Raw genomic sequence first — 16861 nt, 5'->3', positions numbered from 1 at the left:
CGATGTTCGAGCAAGATATCGAGAGACTCCTGAAGTACAATGATTACACTTCGGCACTCTTCCGCGGTGTATACGCTCGAGACGACCGTCTGCCCGCACTGGATAGACCGGGTATGATCGTGGTGAACACCGATCGGCGACAGCAAGCTGGGGAGCACTGGATTTTGTACGCGAAAATGAAGGATGACCTCATCTACTTTGATTCCTTCGGATTGCCGCCCATCGAACCCGAGCTGAAACGCCTCACCGTCGACGAATATAATGATGTCTGTATCCAAAGCCTGTATTCTCCAATGTGTGGTGTGTACTGTTGTATCGCGGCGACATTGTTGGCGAAAGGGAAATCACTGAAGAGCATTGTATCCCTGTTTTCCGATAATCTCGCCGCTAATGACCTAAAATCAATAAAGCTGCTAGAAAAGTTGTTTGTCGCTTAAAAACGCCTGGTGTCCTTTATTCTCTATAGCTCCCCACAAACTACACTCGCTTAGTCAATGAATACGCGCTATAGCTCCCTATCATATCATTCTATCAATAGAGCTTCCCATCATATCAGCCTATCTTCCTAATCCAACATTAACAACGCAACATTTAAAATCAGAAATACATGTATTTTTATTTTTCCCGCTGATTACATATGGGACGCGGACTTTCGTCGCGGTCACTTCTTCTTCGCGTGAGTAAAGATGATGTCGGGCGATGCGGCTCTTTTACCATCCCTGAATCTCTCCTTCTTCTCTAGTTTCAGATCTGGTAATTCTCGCATTTCTTGCAAATCTTCATCCGTGAGTCGCCTAAAACGACTGGGTAGGTACACCTTTACGCGTTTATCGTTGTCCATCAGGAGTTCCACGTACACGGACTCCCCATAGATAGTATCCACTTTGCGTAAGTCCAACACGTCGAGCTTTTCGTTGTTTGGAACAATGCTCATTTTCTGAATGTCTCCATCACCGGGTTTCTTTAGTTTATCCAGCTTCTCGACAATAGATGACATATCTCTCAGTGCAAGTTTCTACGCACGCCAAATGAACTGAAAATGAGGACGACTATTACCTAACTTTCCTCATCTTGAAGACAATAGTGAAACATACCTTTCTCGTTGTGCGCTTCACGAGGAGTCGACCGACGGCTTCACAGACCTCAAATGAGTTGTATATATCGCGACTTTTATATAAAGCACCCCCGGAGGAGCGCAAGGGTGGTGCGATTCTGTTTACACAATCACACGGGAACAGCATGTGATATATGATGCGCGCGCGAAGGACATTTGGAAACTGCATAAGCGAACCCTTTGTTTTTGGTGCTTGTTTCGGCAATGAGCGGGTGGGCTCATAGGGATATTTTCCTTCAGATAGACTTGTCTCATCAAGCACAACAGTTTACTTTTGGTTTTAATACGTGTGGCCTCGGAAAACATGATTTACGAGGTGACCCAGTTTCTCGCCTATTTACATCACCTTGACGCAACATTTTTTTCGCTGGGGCTCGCCAGGATGGGTGGAAGTGCGTTTTTGATATTAAACAGATGGCACCGTCGTGTTGGGGCTTGTCTCAAGGTGACCCAATTTCTCGTTACATTACCTTGACGCAACTTCCCCGAGAATAAAACAAAGCTCACCGTTCTATAGTATAAACTCATTTTGGCCATGAAGCGCATTTTGATATAAAACAGGCGGCCCCAACGTGTTGGAACATGCAACCGACTCAAGGTGACCCAATTTCTTGGAGAAGACCTATTTACATTACCTTGACGCAACATTTTCTTCGCCGGTGAAAGCTCACCATTGCGGTTGCGCGCGTTCTGATATTAAACAGATGGCCCCAACGCGGCCTCATCCTCGAGGTGCCACATGATTTACGACCGCGTGGAAACAAGCGAGCCCCGACGTGTTGGCGCATGTAGCGTGGATGCCGGTTTATAAGCCGCGCGATCGCCTCAGGGGGGGAACAGTCTGCTTTCACTCGCTTCACAAGTAAGTTATTCCCTCCTTTACTTGTTGCACGTTTCTTACTGATGCGCGTTTATTTTCAGTGCCTCGGTGTGTGTTCTGCTTTTTTGATCCTCACGATATCGAGGATGAATCGGACGACGACGATTCTCGGGACGGCGCACCTCCTACACTGTCTGCTCACGTGATGCGATCGCACCCCGACGTGGATACATCCTTCCTGCCCTTCTTCCAGACTGACGCCGCATTTAGAGGTATCGTCAAAAGATTCACGCTATTGGCATCTGTTCACGATCAGGGAGTAGAGGATTTGCGACAATATTTAATGAGTCACTTTCACGATATGCTCGCCATATTGAGAGCGCAAAGAATACCCTTTAGGTTTTGCATTTGTTCCGATGTTTTAATGGTAAAGGAAACTCGGGGGAGATAACCGCGCACATAGCCCACTTTATGGCGTTTGCTCGCGAAGTCCACAGCGACGGAGCCGTCGCGAATACCCTGATGGACGCGATTCAGGAGTCCACGGGGCGCGTCGAAAATTATCAGCGGGAAGGGAGTGGGTTCGTGTCCGCCGACGTCCAAAATGTTCAAATATGTATTTCCGCGGTGAAAACGAAAAAATTCGGATGCAATGGGACACTTCCCGATCATTTGGCTAAGCGCAGGAACGTGCTAACGAATATTCATTTACCAGCACGTAAGGAGGGTGAGTGTTTTAAATACAATACGCTTGCCCTCCTGCACCCGCAGGAAAGGAATTCGTGGAAAAAATGTGAAAACTACGCAGCGGAGTACTGGTGGCCTAGTCGCTTCCCCGTTTCGTACTCCGATCTGGACGAATTCGAAGACAAAAACAGGATATCCGTGTACGTATACGAGTACGTCGATCAGGGAGTGCACGTGTCGCGACCTCCAAAACTCGAGTATGAAAAGAAAATTCACTTATTGGCTGTAGATGAACATTTTTTTTGGAATCAAGTCCCTCGAACGCTTGTTGACGACCAGAAGTAACCGTTTCGTGTGCGAGCGTTGCACGCGCTCTTTCCTGAAGGAAGAGAGCATGGCGAAACATCGTCGCCTGTGCGCGGACGTAAACGAAATCATATTGGAATTTTGCGAACCGGGCAAAAACTTTGTAGAATTTACTAAAATACAGTACAAGCAGCAGTACAACTACGTCGTCGCGTTGGACACGGAGAGCGTACTCGCGCCCAGTGGTGTTGGCATGCAGCGTCACGTCACAGCATGCAGGTCGAGCTTCTGCGCTGTGCTCGTGCGCACTCACGACTCCAAGGTGATGCGCATCAGGACGCACCACGGTGAAGATTCCGCGATGCAGTGCGTCAGAGCTTTGATGGAAATGCGGGACGAGATGATCACCCTGAACGCCTGCCCCGCGGAAATGGTGCTGAATGATGAGCAACGAGCACGGCACAGAGCCGCCACCCACTGCGCGTACTGCGGGCGGGAGTTCGCGCAAGATCTACCCCGTGTCCGGCACCACGACCATTCCAAGCGTTGTACTGCCGGCGAGACAAATTACATCGCGACGCTGTGCAACCCCTGTAACGTGGCGTGCACGACGCGGGAAAAACTGCCCATCATGGTGCACAATCTGGCCTACGATTTGGCCGGGCTGCTGCGGGAATTTCACCTTCTCAGGTGGAAGCGAGCTCCCTTCATCGTGGCCAGTTCCATGGAAAAAATCCGATCGTTCGAAATTGGCACCTTCCTATTCAGAGACACCATGCAGTACCTAAATTCGTCGTTGGGAGAGCTCGTGGAAACCGTCAAATCCATGGGGGGCGCAGAGGCGTTCCAATGCCTGAAGCAGGTATTTGGAGACGACTACGAAATTTTGCTTCGTAAAGGTGTATTCCCGTACAGCCACGTTAGCTCGTTCGCGGTCTACGACGAATTGGCTCTGCCGGCAAAATCCGCCTTCCGAAACGATCTGACAGGGGAGGATATAAGCGACGAAGACTATCAGTACGCGCTGCACGTATTTGAACGTTTTGGATGCTCGAATCTGAGGGATTATAATGCATTGTACCTGAAAACGGATGCCCTGTTACATGCTGACGTAATGCAGCACTTCCGACGCCTGTGCTACGACGCGCGCGGTTTGGAATTGCTTCATTGCGTTTCTCTGGCATCCTATTCGTGGCAGTGCGCTCTAAATTACACGCGGGCAAAATTGGAACTGATCATCGACGAGGACATGTACCGGACCATCGAATCGGGTGTTAGAGGCGGGCTCTGTCAGGCGAGCAGACGTCATTTACGGGCTAACAATCCGCTGTGCAGTGGCTACGATACCGATAAAGAGGAGGTGTACATATCGTACATAGATTGCAACAATCTTTACGGATTCAGTATGATAAAGCACCTCCCCATCGGCGATTTCGAATGAGTCGAGGATTTTAGCTCCGTCGATTTTATGCGTCACCCCACGGACTCGGACGTGGGATACGTGTACGTGTGCGACTTGGAGTATCCAAAATCTATCCACGCGCTGACGCGGTACTTCCCCCTGGCTCCCGAGAAGGCGGTCGTCCCGAAGGAATGGCTCTCACCATTTCAGCGGGGGCTCCTCGAAGAGTTAATGTATGAGCCGGCGAACAGCAAAAAGCTGCTTCTCACGTGCAAGGACAAGGTCGAGTATGTTGTTCATTACGCGCTACTCGCGCTCTATTGTAGACTGGGCATGCGGGTGACAAAAATTCACAGAATTCTAAAATTTCGTCAGGCACCATTCCTGCGTCCCTACATCGAGGACAATGTTGCCAGACGCGTCGCCTCGAGCACGACGTTCGAGAAAAATTTCTATAAAATCTCAAATAATGCGGTCTTCGGGCGTACGTTGCTAAATAAATTTAATATGCGGGACATTCGAGTAGCCTTCGATGAGGAGACGGCGAGTCGCCTCGGGAGTCGGGCGGAATGCGCGGGAATGGAAATTTTGTCCCCTGATTGTGTCATGTACGAAATGCGCAAGAGAAAAGTGCGATGCGATTTCCCCCTGCAGATTGGCTTCACGATTTTAGAACTGAGTAAGTTAACCATGTACTCGTTCTATTATGAAACCCTGCTGAGCAAGCTCACTTGTCCGGTGATTACCTGCTACTTTGACACGGATTCTCTGATCCTCGGCCTATTCTGCAAGGACTACGAAGATCAGTTACGTGCGATCGCCGACGACCATTTAGACTTGTCTTCCTTCGATCGTGATCATCCACTGTACAGCGTGAGGAATCGCGGTAGGCTTGGCGCATTCAAAAGTGAAACGGGTAGCGTACCCATCGAGGAAGTAATATGCCTGAAAGCCAAAATGTATTCCATCAAATTAGCTGGGGGAAAACAAATTGCAAGAGCTAAAGGGGTCAAAAAGAACATTGTGCACAAACACCTCCTCCATGATACGTACCGCGATACCCTATTCAAGCACGCTAGCGTATCGAACGAACAGGTGTCAATAGTGGGAAAGAAACAGTGCATGTACACCATCAGAAATGTAAAAAGAAGTCTGATGGCGTACGACGACAAACGATACCTCTACAATGACGTAGACTCCTACCCGTATGGAAGCTGCGAATATGGTAAGCTCGAGTGGATGACGTAGATAGCGGGATTTCACTAGGCATTCTCTCCCCCACCGCACAGATAATGCAGAGGATGAGTAGGAGTAGCGTCATTTGACCTGCGTCACTGGAAGGATGTGGCACCTTGTTCTCTTCTCGCTCGTCTCGTGCGCACTTGCGCTGGACGCCGGCAACTGTACGGCGAGCATCAAGCTGGAGAAGGATAAGCACACGTACGCGCACGAATGCCCCGGCGACATCTTGGCCATCAGGGAGTGGCACGTGGTACCTATGCGGTCCGGCATTAACCTGGACAGGAACGCTACTGGATCGTTGCGTACGTGCCTTCACTCGCTGGACGTGAGCGACAGCTACGAAGATATCCAGTGCATGCGGAAGTGCCAACTCACAGAGGACGAAATTTTTCTCAGCCGCTGTCCCGGAGACGTCTACATGATCCATCACTTCCGTGGAACCATGCCCAGCATCAAGGGAATCAACCTCTCCAAGACTGCCATGCTTTTCCTCAAACATGTACTCAATAAACGTTGAAAGGTATTTTTCCCCTGTCTGTTTGTTCTCGTAGAGCTATCTGAGATAGGTTAGAACCATCTGAAGCCACCGCCGAGCGATCCGCGCACCATCTGGCGGCCACCCGCTAGCCCGGGTAAGTTTGAGGCCGCAGCGGTGTGTTTCAGCGGCGGGCGGCGGCCGCCAATCAGATGGGGGGGCTGGGAGAGTGATCAGTAGGCTTAGAATGGACCAATCAGCGGAGCCGGTTAATTAGCATAACGGGGGCGTGCTCAGCCATACGCGTGCACCAATCAGCGTGAAGAGCCGAGTAATTAGCATAAAGGGGCGGAGCTACAGTCAACCAATCAATGATCAGTGGGCTTAGCATGGGCCATTCAACGTTAACTGGGTGGAGCCCAGCCAACTAATTAGCATAAAGGAGCGGAGCTACGGTCAGCCAATCAGTGGCGTGGTGGCCAATCAACGTGAAGTGGGTGGAGCCGAGCCGGCTAATTAGCATAAAGGAGCAGAGCTATGGTCAACCAATCAGTGATCTGTGGGCTTAGCGTGGTGGCCAATCAACGTGAAGTGGGCGGAGCTAATGGCGACCAATCAGATGGCTTTGGATTTGGCTTGTGTTGGATTCCAACTGGATTGGATTGGCTTAGAACTGGATTTGTTGGCTTAAAAGTGAATTTTGGCTTAGAATTGGATTAGAACAGGAATTCCTAGAATTGGATTAGAAAAAAGGACGTCGTTGCGTGTAATAGAGAGCCGAGTAATTAGCATAAAGGGGCGGAGCTACAGTCAACCAATCAATGATCAGTCAAGGCTTAGCACGGGCCATTCAGCGTGAACTGGGCGGAGCCCAGCCAACTAATTAGCATAAAGGAGCGGAGCTACGGTCAGCCAATCAAAGATCAGTAGGCTTAGCATGGGCCAATCAACGTGAAGTGGGCGGAGCTAATGGCGGCTAATCAGATTGGCTCTGGATTTGGCTTGTGTTGGATTACAAGCGGATTGTGTTGGCTTAGAACTGGATTTTGGCTTAGAATTGGATTTTGGCTTAGAATTGGATTAGAATCGGCCATCTTGGATTAGAAAAAGGATGTCGTTGTGCGTAATAGGTCCCTACTACTTGTGTTATTCAAGAGAATGATCGGTTTTGCGTTGTTTTTCCCGGGCGACGTTGACATAAACCAGTCAAAAATAAAATGTTGAAAAATAAATATCTCAAAGGGACGGTCGCGTCAGTTCCTGTCAATTTTACAACTATAGTGACATTTTAGTTCTCCTGGACCACTCACCACGGTTACGAAAATCCCGCGCGAAATAGTGGCGTAGCTTGACTGTTATTCGACGGAATACATGACAAGAGCAGACGACGGATGTTGAGAGAAGTTCCCTGTCTGGAAAAACGAGAAAACGCCGCTCCCAAAGAACCAGTATGGCCACGACCTTGAGAAAAGGAATGCCTTTCCTCATCTAAGGAATCGTCTTGCGTTGGAAAGGCATAAACAGAAAATCTCTGTAAAATACTGCTACGAGCAGCAACGACTGAAATCTGCAGGTCAATATATATTTGAGGGAAACTTGAACAATTACCATTACAACTATACGATTATCTGCATTGGTGCCTGATTAGATGAGTCACAAAAATATTCTATACGATTATCTATATCTATACGAACAATCGATAGGATTTTAAAACAGTATGGAGAACTCCACATAGGCTGAACGGTTATCGCGCTCCCGACCTTCGTTCGGGTTCTCATATATCGCCGGATCACGTTCAAGCGGGTGTCGCAGTCACGTCACTTGACTCAAACAAAATGTGCCCAAATAACTCAGTCGCCGAACGGAGTCACTGACATGGTTGTGTAGTACGTAGCGACTGTACTACATAAACATCCGGTTGTAGACGACCGAATGACACCCACTTTTTCTCTCACTGGTTTTTATGTTATTGGAGCACCTGCGTTCCCTGCCACGGTTACACTGCGCTGGATATTTTGTCAAGAATCAGAAAGGTGCACAGACAGTAGGGGCGGATTTAAGGCGAGGGGGGCGACCGCCCCCCCCCATACGGCTGTGTTCCCTATGTAAAACCCCTATGTCCATGATGATGCTGTGCCGCAAAGCACGAAGTCTCCTTAAGACCGCCCCCACATGACAGACCCTTAAATCCGCCCCTGACAGACAGCGCATATTTTTGTAAATTCGGAAAATGTTTCGAACAGAAGGGCCTAGCCCGATTTGTATACATTTGCCGCGAGAAGGAAAAGGGAACATTACAATTCGTGTTCCGTAATATACTGCCTCAAATGCGGTAGGGCTTCAGTCCGACACAGTTCGCGTGGTCCCCAGGTTGCCAGCATCATCCGGACACAATGTACGATGTAGCGAAGTAGTTCGTGTAGTATTCTAAAAATGGCGCTTCTGTTTTTGGGGGGATTTGGTATTGTAAAATGGGGTAAAAATGAAGTTCGTCGTTTCCACAAGATTTGAACAAAAATTTAACAGTTCAAAATCCGTTGCAGGGCGAAGTATGCTCGGCGAAATCTGCGCTTGTGTGTGTGTGGGGGGGGGGGCGGTGATGTAGGGGGAACGTGCGGTCAGCCTGCTCTGAAGTGGCGGCTCGGTGCACCCAGGGAGGGGAGATATGATGTTTGCACAGGAGAGAGAGGGGTGTGCTAACCCTTTTGCTCTGGGACTAGGGTAGTCCAAGAGGACTACCCACCACAGAAAACATGCGAGCATCTCTCAGTTGTATTCATTGGGATTGCCCTTGCGGAACTCTTCTTTTATCACGACGAAGTGGAAAGAACGACAGAATTTTATTGCATACGACATCGATAGAGTTTTCCGATCAACGGCCTTGTTGCGCAACACGTCATTTATCAGTGGCTGGCGACTGAAGACAGACACGTAGACAAGCGAGAAAGGTTTGATTGCGGCGTGGTTTGTTTTCTTCTTGCACACCAGGGGGGGGGGGGGGGTACTTGGACAGAGCCAACAGTTCCACAAACGTAAATATCAGTGATCGCGCTTCGCCCAGTAACAGATTTGAGTATGTCAAACGACATACGTATTGTGAAAAACTCCGTGATATTGTCTGGAATAGTGTGCTATGGCGATAGGCTTCTGAATTCATGCAGAAAAATGCTACATTTGCTTGGATAATTTGCGAGTTGAAATAATTAAAAAGTAGTTTAATTAGCGCTAACTAAGTCTTCGCTAAATTTAATTAGCGAAGACTTAGTTAGCGCTTAGTTAGAACCTTACGAAGACTTAGAACCTTAGACTGCCCGGCCTCTGACTTCGGTCGTGCTCTGGTTCGCGTCAAACGATCTGTCCCTGCACAGTTCTCCGTGCCCTTGCACGCCCCTGCGACGTGGACGCTTGCCAGACCGGAGGTCGTGCCAGTATTCCCGGCCTCCATCAGGACACGCGTCATGGCGATGTGGCCATATGCCTGTGCCAGTAGCCCGGCAGCTCGTGCTCGGGCATCTCAGTTCGGCCTATCCACAGAGCCGCGCCATATATACTGATGGGTCGGTAGCGAATGAATCATCAGCGGCGGCCTTCTATGTCTCGCAGGGATACCTTGACCTCGTCCTCCGTCTTCCCTACACAGCGTTGTCCGCGTTTACCTTCCTGGACTGGCAGGAGCAATGATCCTGGGACGCGATTTCATTAGCAGGATGGGACTCGTCCTAGACCTACGTTGCGGAGGCTACCAGCATGCATGCAGCAGTACCTTCTACCCATTCCTGGAGCGGACAGCCCCTGGTGCGTACCAACGCCGGACTGGTGAGGAAACCCAGGACGGCCGCCCACAGCGAAACCGGGAACCGACTGACAACAGCGATGAACCGAAGCAGCAAGCCGCTGGAGCACTTCGCGGCCCTTAACCATCATTGCCCGTTGGAGAGCATCACGAAACAGAATGCCGAACGCCTGTAGTTGCAACTGTTGCCTTCGACGAGGGTCTGCGAGGATTTCCATGTACCTCGGGACAACGAGAAATACTGGAACAAGCATTCCTACCCTTTTCCCGGATGTTTACGAAAAAAAAAAACAGGTTTTACCGATGTCTTGGGACACGGTATAGAAACCGGTAACGCAAGGCCTTAGAGATGCAACCCGCGGTCGCTTAGCGTCCACAAGCGCAAGTTGCTCGATGCTGCGCTAAACGAAATGATGGAGACGGGCGCTATGAGGGCCTTACGCAGCCCGTGGGCTTTTCCGATTATACTCCCTCCGAAGAAGGACGGAACAGCAAGGTTGTGCGTGGATTACCGCCGGCTGAACGAAGTAACGGTGAGAGATTCCTATCAATTTCCCTATATTGACTCGATCCTGTACTACATGTTGGGAGCAGCCCATGTGTTTACAATCTTGGACTGCAGTCGAGGATTCCTGCAGATACAGATAGCACTTGATGACGTTGAAAAAAAAAAAACAACAGCATTTACCTGTCATATGGGACTGTTTGACTTCGTCCGGCTTCCCTTCGGACTGTCCAATTCCCCGGCTAGTTTCCAGCGAATGATGGACGAGGTGCTCGGCGATGCGAAGTACAACTTCACCATGGCTTATATGGATGACGTAGTAATTTTTTCGCGTTCATTCCAGGAACACCTTGCACATCTGAAAGTGCTCTTGGGACGCAAACAAGCTGCTGGGTTGATGGTCAATCCTCGAAAGATGCAGTTGGCGCGACTAACCGCATCGACCTGCAGGGGTCGGTGGAGTCCGGCACGGTCAGGCCGAGCGAGGACAAGCTGAAGGCTATCGTAGACTACCCTCGCCCGCAGGATGTAATGAGCTTGTAGCGCTTCGTTGGTATCATCGGATTTTATAGGCAATTCATACCGCAGTGTTCGGACATGACGCAGCCATTAACCTGGCAATTGCGGAAAGGTGCGCGCTGGTCATGGGGGGAAGCAGAGGAGAATGCATTCTCCGTCCTGACGAAAGCAATAGCGCAGATCACCTGTCTGTATCTCCCAGATCTGAATCGCCTATTTGTAGTGCAGACAGGCGCGAGCGATTATGGACTGGGTGCGGTGTTGTTACAACAGCACGAAGGTGAACTTCGGCCCGTGGCATTTGCCAGCCGCACGCTGACGTCACCAGAACGAAATTACACCGTGACCGAGAAAGAGTGCCTAGGTATCATGTTTGCACTGAATAAGTTCGACATGTATCTGGATGGTGTGGAATTTGCAATCCAGACTGACCATCAGGCACTCTCGCCTGAGTAGATTGAAAAATCCCGCCGGAAGACTTGCACGTTGGAGCCTGACGTTGTCACGGTACGACTTTTCAATCGAATATCAGAGGGGGACAGTAAAGGTTATTCTTTTCTTCTCTCTTTAATCCCCGTGGCTGGCCAGTTGTCTTTGATGATGACCGTTGAATTGCAGGTACTCGACAGCAGACAATCTTCAATGCTTGGTAACAGGTTTATTTAGAGCAATGGATTTTAAGCGGACAAGATTTACATCATATGGCAAAGTCACTCCGAGCCTCCGAGGAAGTCCGTTTGCTACGGAGTCCGCAGGCTAAGTCCCTCTATTTTCCCCGAACTTCCCCGCTCTCTGCGTTGTTTTTCGTCCCCCCATATGCCTTCCTTTCACGCGACTCGGGTTACACACTCAGCAAAATAGAACAAAACAACAACCCTCGCATAACAGTTAGCTCGTCTGACCAAACGTCTTCGACCCCACAATTTATGACCCCCTGTCGTCCGCTATACGGACACGTGCGAAGCACTCCTCACAGAAACCCGGTCCTCTGTGTTTTGGCACCAGAATCTGGTCACTGTTTCCAGACCACATGTTTGGGAGGGACGACGGCAAATCCTCAAAGTGGCCAGTCGTTTTCTATGAAAGCGCGGGCAGAAGTAAAAATACAAAATAACGAGCCCTTCTGTCGCACAGCAAGTTCACACTTTACAGGGACCTCTAATAAGGTGGCAGATGCGCTGTCTCGAGGACCTCTGCCCCTGGAGGACGTCGTTACCACACAGGTGCTTTTAGCCAAGGTACACTCTAAGAAAAAAAAAAGGAGTAAAATGGGGAGTAATTCCAGCTTCTAGTTCCTTAGAATGCAATTACCACCCATTATAGTCCCCTAACCCCGACATTTACTCTCCAGAACTGCAAATTGTTGCTGAACTGCGCAAATGGTCTTCCGAATGCAACAGTCTACGTAAATATGTGTTCTTGGTCAATTGTATAACTCAGCCACCTTAGCAATTTTCCACCCACTCAGAGTAAGAAACAGTTAGCGTTTCTTTCTTCGCAAATTGTGCCCTATGTATGTCGCAAGGTTTTATATCACTCGATATATCACGGTTGACGGTTTGATTCAAAGTATTTTCATGCATGCACACGAATTATGTACCTCGGACTCTTACCACAGATCATGACATGTAGTCTCCACTACATAACATTCATTTACTCCCGTGCAATTACTCCCGAAAGGGACTATTTTTTTGGAAATGCATTTAGTCCCCCAAAAGAGTAAAATTACTCCTTTTTTTTTTCTTAGAGTGTAGGACAGAGAGCTGGCGTGGGGACACATCGTCAGCCGGGAGGGCATTTTGGAAGCCGAGAGGACGGACGGACTCTGTCAGCGTGTAGTAAGACGGTTGGAGACTATGGGCCCAGCGAACGCCGGAGACGTTGTTCGACTCCTATCAGCTGAAGAGGCCTTCTGGTGAGGTGCATCCCTCAGGCGGACGACGAGGAGGTGGGTGGCAACCCTTTCAGGATCGTAGTACCACGGAAGCTATGTAAGTTGTTCCTCAGATCATCCATTCATTTATGTTGTTGTTGTTGTGTTCCTCAGATATTTTAATGACTCTGCTTTGGCAGGTAACGATAGCGGCAGCAAGACTCATTCTGAGTTATGTCGTATCGCGACGTGGCCAGGCATGAGACAGGATGTTTTGCGGTTTACTCGCAGCTGTCCAGTGTGTCAGAAGTCGAAACCTAGGGGCGGACAGCCGCCAGGATTGCTGCAACCGATTGTCAGTCAGGAGCCATGGCAGATAGTCGCATGTGACGTAATGGGGCTATACCCCAGAAGTCCCCGAGGTAACCAATATCAGTTAGTCAATACAGATCGCTTCACGAAGTGGGCTGAACCCTATCCCACGCTGAAGTTGGTATCAGCTCGGATCTGGGATCGACTGCTGGATGTCTTTTCGCGGTTTGGATTCCCGGACCAGCTTATCACGGATAGCGCCTCGTATTTTACAAGTAAGGTGTGTGTCGATACCTGGTCGGCATTGAGTATCGGACATAAGAAAACGTCCCCCTATCACCCTCTAGCAAACGTAACTGATCGGGTCAATAGGAATATCAAAATGATGATGGTAACGCTTACCAGCAGGCATAAGGCAGGCTCCCCATCCCCATTTTTTCTTGATCACATCACCGCCGTCACACAGGCTCCACCGCATTGGTTCCTTCCATCTCATCAATCGAACCTTTCTAACCGAACCAAGGAGAGCTGTTGAGAATCGCAAAGTCTTTACCCGTCAAGGTCGCTGTCAGTGCACTAACAGATGTCTCGCCGTGAAGCTTAATCGTAACAAGCGAAACACATATCGTTTGTCGTTTACCACAGAGTTCCCCACAGACGGATGCTTACGGCATCTGGACTTGAGTATTTCCCGTGCTTCCGGGCGGGTTTGCCGGGCTTTCGCCAGGACGTCGAGTAAGTCTGCCCTCGCGTTCAGTTCCAACGATTCCAGGATGATAAAGGATGACTTGGGGTGCCACGTTAATAAAACGCGGCCGTTGATAAAACGTTGTCCACACGGCGTATTTGAGCGTGTAGAACGGCAATGGCAGCGACTGGTGAGGCTGGTTAGCCCTCGAGCTGTATCAGGGGCGCCGTTAGGAAGCTGTTAAGTAAGCGATCGACGGTTGAGGGTAATTGTGGGACGGAACCTAAAAACGTGGTTACCCCATTAGTACATTCTTTGACCCACCACCTTGGCCCCGTCCCTCGGCCTACCCAGTGGGCATCACCACAGCCCTGCTCCGCTTCCTGCAAGGCTCGGGCCTTGCGTCTGCAATCTGACTGGGCTTTCTTGTGCCATGTCTTGCCTGTACTGCACTAACTGTTTTTCTTTATTTTTTTCCTCACTTTTCCTTTTCTTTCTTTCTTTCTTTCTTTCTCTTTTTTTGTTTATTTTGAGTTTTTCTTTTTTTGTATAGCAAGACGGCATCAGCCTAGCCGACCTTATATGAAGGTCGGTAATAGGTACGGGGTGCGGGCTTAATACCTTCGCTGAACTGTATGTTAGAATCTTCGCTTATGAAGGTTAAAAAAGTGGGCGCTCTCCTTTGTGTGGTGTTAAACATAGAAAGCAGTATGTTGAGTGCGTGGAATGGCTTGTGTATTCTATTCCATTGGCTTCTGGGAGTATATACTTCAGAAACCGAGGGCTGCATTAATGAGAGGTTGCGCGAGCATAGGGGTAAGGAAAAAAAACGGGATATGAGTAGGTCATATTTGGCACGCCATGTTTTCATCCTTCCTTCATCATCTTCACATAATGTTCCACGTGCAATGGGGTAGGGTACCACACCACTGCGGTGAAACACCTCATCTCATCGTCATCATTTATTGTTGCTGTTGTTGTTGTTGCTGCCATGTTCGAGCCAGCTTCCGGTTCAACAAAAGTGATTAGGTCACATGACGTACATTTGACACACGTGGTTGAGACTGCTACGATAAGCCTCGCGCGAGACGTGTGTCGATGGGCAGCCGCCCTGACGGGTATAAACACTCTGCGCTTATCAATAGCTCCGTTTGGTTTGGATAGGGGGTGATTGATGGGAGGAAAACCAATAGGGGAGCCTGTGTGTTCCTTCAGTTCGTCAGTAAACTTGGTTGAAAGTTGCGACTTTGCGACAACTCTGCGCCTTCGTTGTATCTGTTATTATCGCCACGGTGCAATGGCTCTGGATAAATCATTGCTACGAGCCTCGGAATAGCGGAGGCTAATCACTGATCTCTATGTATAAAGGCTGGATAGCGCATAGGAGAGGGGCTCGTGGGATAGAGGTGCGGCACCCGGCAGGCATGTTGGTGGGCCTAATGGCGCAGGTTGTTCGCATAGGAGCGATTTGATTTGGAGCATTTGTTGTGCATTAAACGCTCCTCATTGCTGATTAGCACACATCTTTCTTGGGAGTCAATGTGCTGATGTATTCGAATCGTGCTTCAGCGGTGTTCCTGTAGGTTTTAATGGTAATAACCTTCCTTTTCGTCTCCGCTGCCTGTACTCCGGATATGGGGTCGTTAGTGTCGTACACGGGAAGCATACACGTGAAGAAATTCGGTGAATGTCAACCTATAAAATTGATTCTTACTGGGAGGTACCCGGGTTCGAATCCCGGTGCCGGCTGTGCTGTCTGGGGTTTTTCCTTGGTTTTCCTCATACGCTTTCAGATATATATCGGAACAGTTCCCTTAGAAGTCGGTCCAGGACGCACATTCCCCCAGGGCGTTAGTCGTGACGTTGCCCACCTCTGTGAGGCCTACAACGGCGAGCCCTTTGACTGCATGCCACCACCACCATCGTTTGGTCAGAAAGGGTTTGCACTGTTTGCTATTGTAAGGTAATTCCGTTTCTTGGTGTGGTTCTGTGGTGTTTCGCGTGGTTTTCGTTTGTTATAGTGTGGGTTTCCGGTGGTCCGTGGTATTCATTCGTTATTTTATGGTTCTTGTTTGGCGTTTTCCATTATCGCGTTAAGTTCTAAGAGTGCGCTGGAGTTGTTCAGCTGTCAGCGCAGTTCGTTACAGAAATCCGAAGCACTGTGAGCAACGCGAAGAGCATGCACACACATGACTTTACGAGTTTAACACAGCAGTTTATTTACTTCCACCCTACCTCAGAAACTAAAAGAAAAGTGGAACAAATTGGCATATTTCGCTTCGTATTGCTTAAAGTGATATCGAGATGACATTGGATAAAACGGCACAGTACCTTCAGTGCGAACCTGACATGTGCAAATTAAAGATTAATATTGAAACACACGACTTCTGCGGCCATGAGTCATCCTCATTGATTGTTGAATATTATGATTCTTGAGAGCTTCTTTTGTAGTCTGGTCTGTCATTCATGTTCTCCTGTGCTGCTGTGCTCCTTTGCAAGGTGGTAAAGTCGAATCTTGCCATAGCAGTTAGCTATATCACTTCCATGAATCGAATAACGTGGTTTTCTTCTGGATAGTACTCGAACATGAGCTCGTGGAGGTCATGATGGAGGTCAGTGGGCGCTGCAGTAAAAACCTAGAGATTATTATTACTTTTCATTCATTACTATTACTTTTCTTCTTTTTTTGCAGTGCATGAGAAACACCTAACGAGCTAGTATTCTACAAGTCCGAATATTACGCCACAGGAACCTGAACTTAGCCTTCGACTGTCTTGAATAGTCAAATCATGGACCTGACTTTGCAGGTCTAGGTAGTTAATGTAAAATTACATTGCGAGGAACCATAAAAGCAGTGGTGTGTCAGTTCCGCTTAGCAAGTGTAATGTGATCGAGTTCGCAAAAAAGAAAGAAAAAAAGAAGTGTGGTATGATTCTCTGTGACTTTGTGCCGAGCCTATTCAAACCTCATTTTACGAGATGCACAACTTCAGAGCTGTTGTAATGTCCACTAACTAAAATTGAGAAATTGTGGAACCTCAATATAACAAAATTTTGCTATGAAGCTGTTTCTTTCATTTTAATGAGCCTTGCAAGAGATGACACGTAGTCTAGCAAGGAATGTAA

This window comes from Ornithodoros turicata, chromosome 2 (genome assembly GCF_037126465.1).
Source record: "Ornithodoros turicata isolate Travis chromosome 2, ASM3712646v1, whole genome shotgun sequence".
Taxonomy (NCBI): domain Eukaryota; kingdom Metazoa; phylum Arthropoda; class Arachnida; order Ixodida; family Argasidae; genus Ornithodoros; species Ornithodoros turicata.
Note: the sequence above shows the minus strand (reverse complement) of the source record.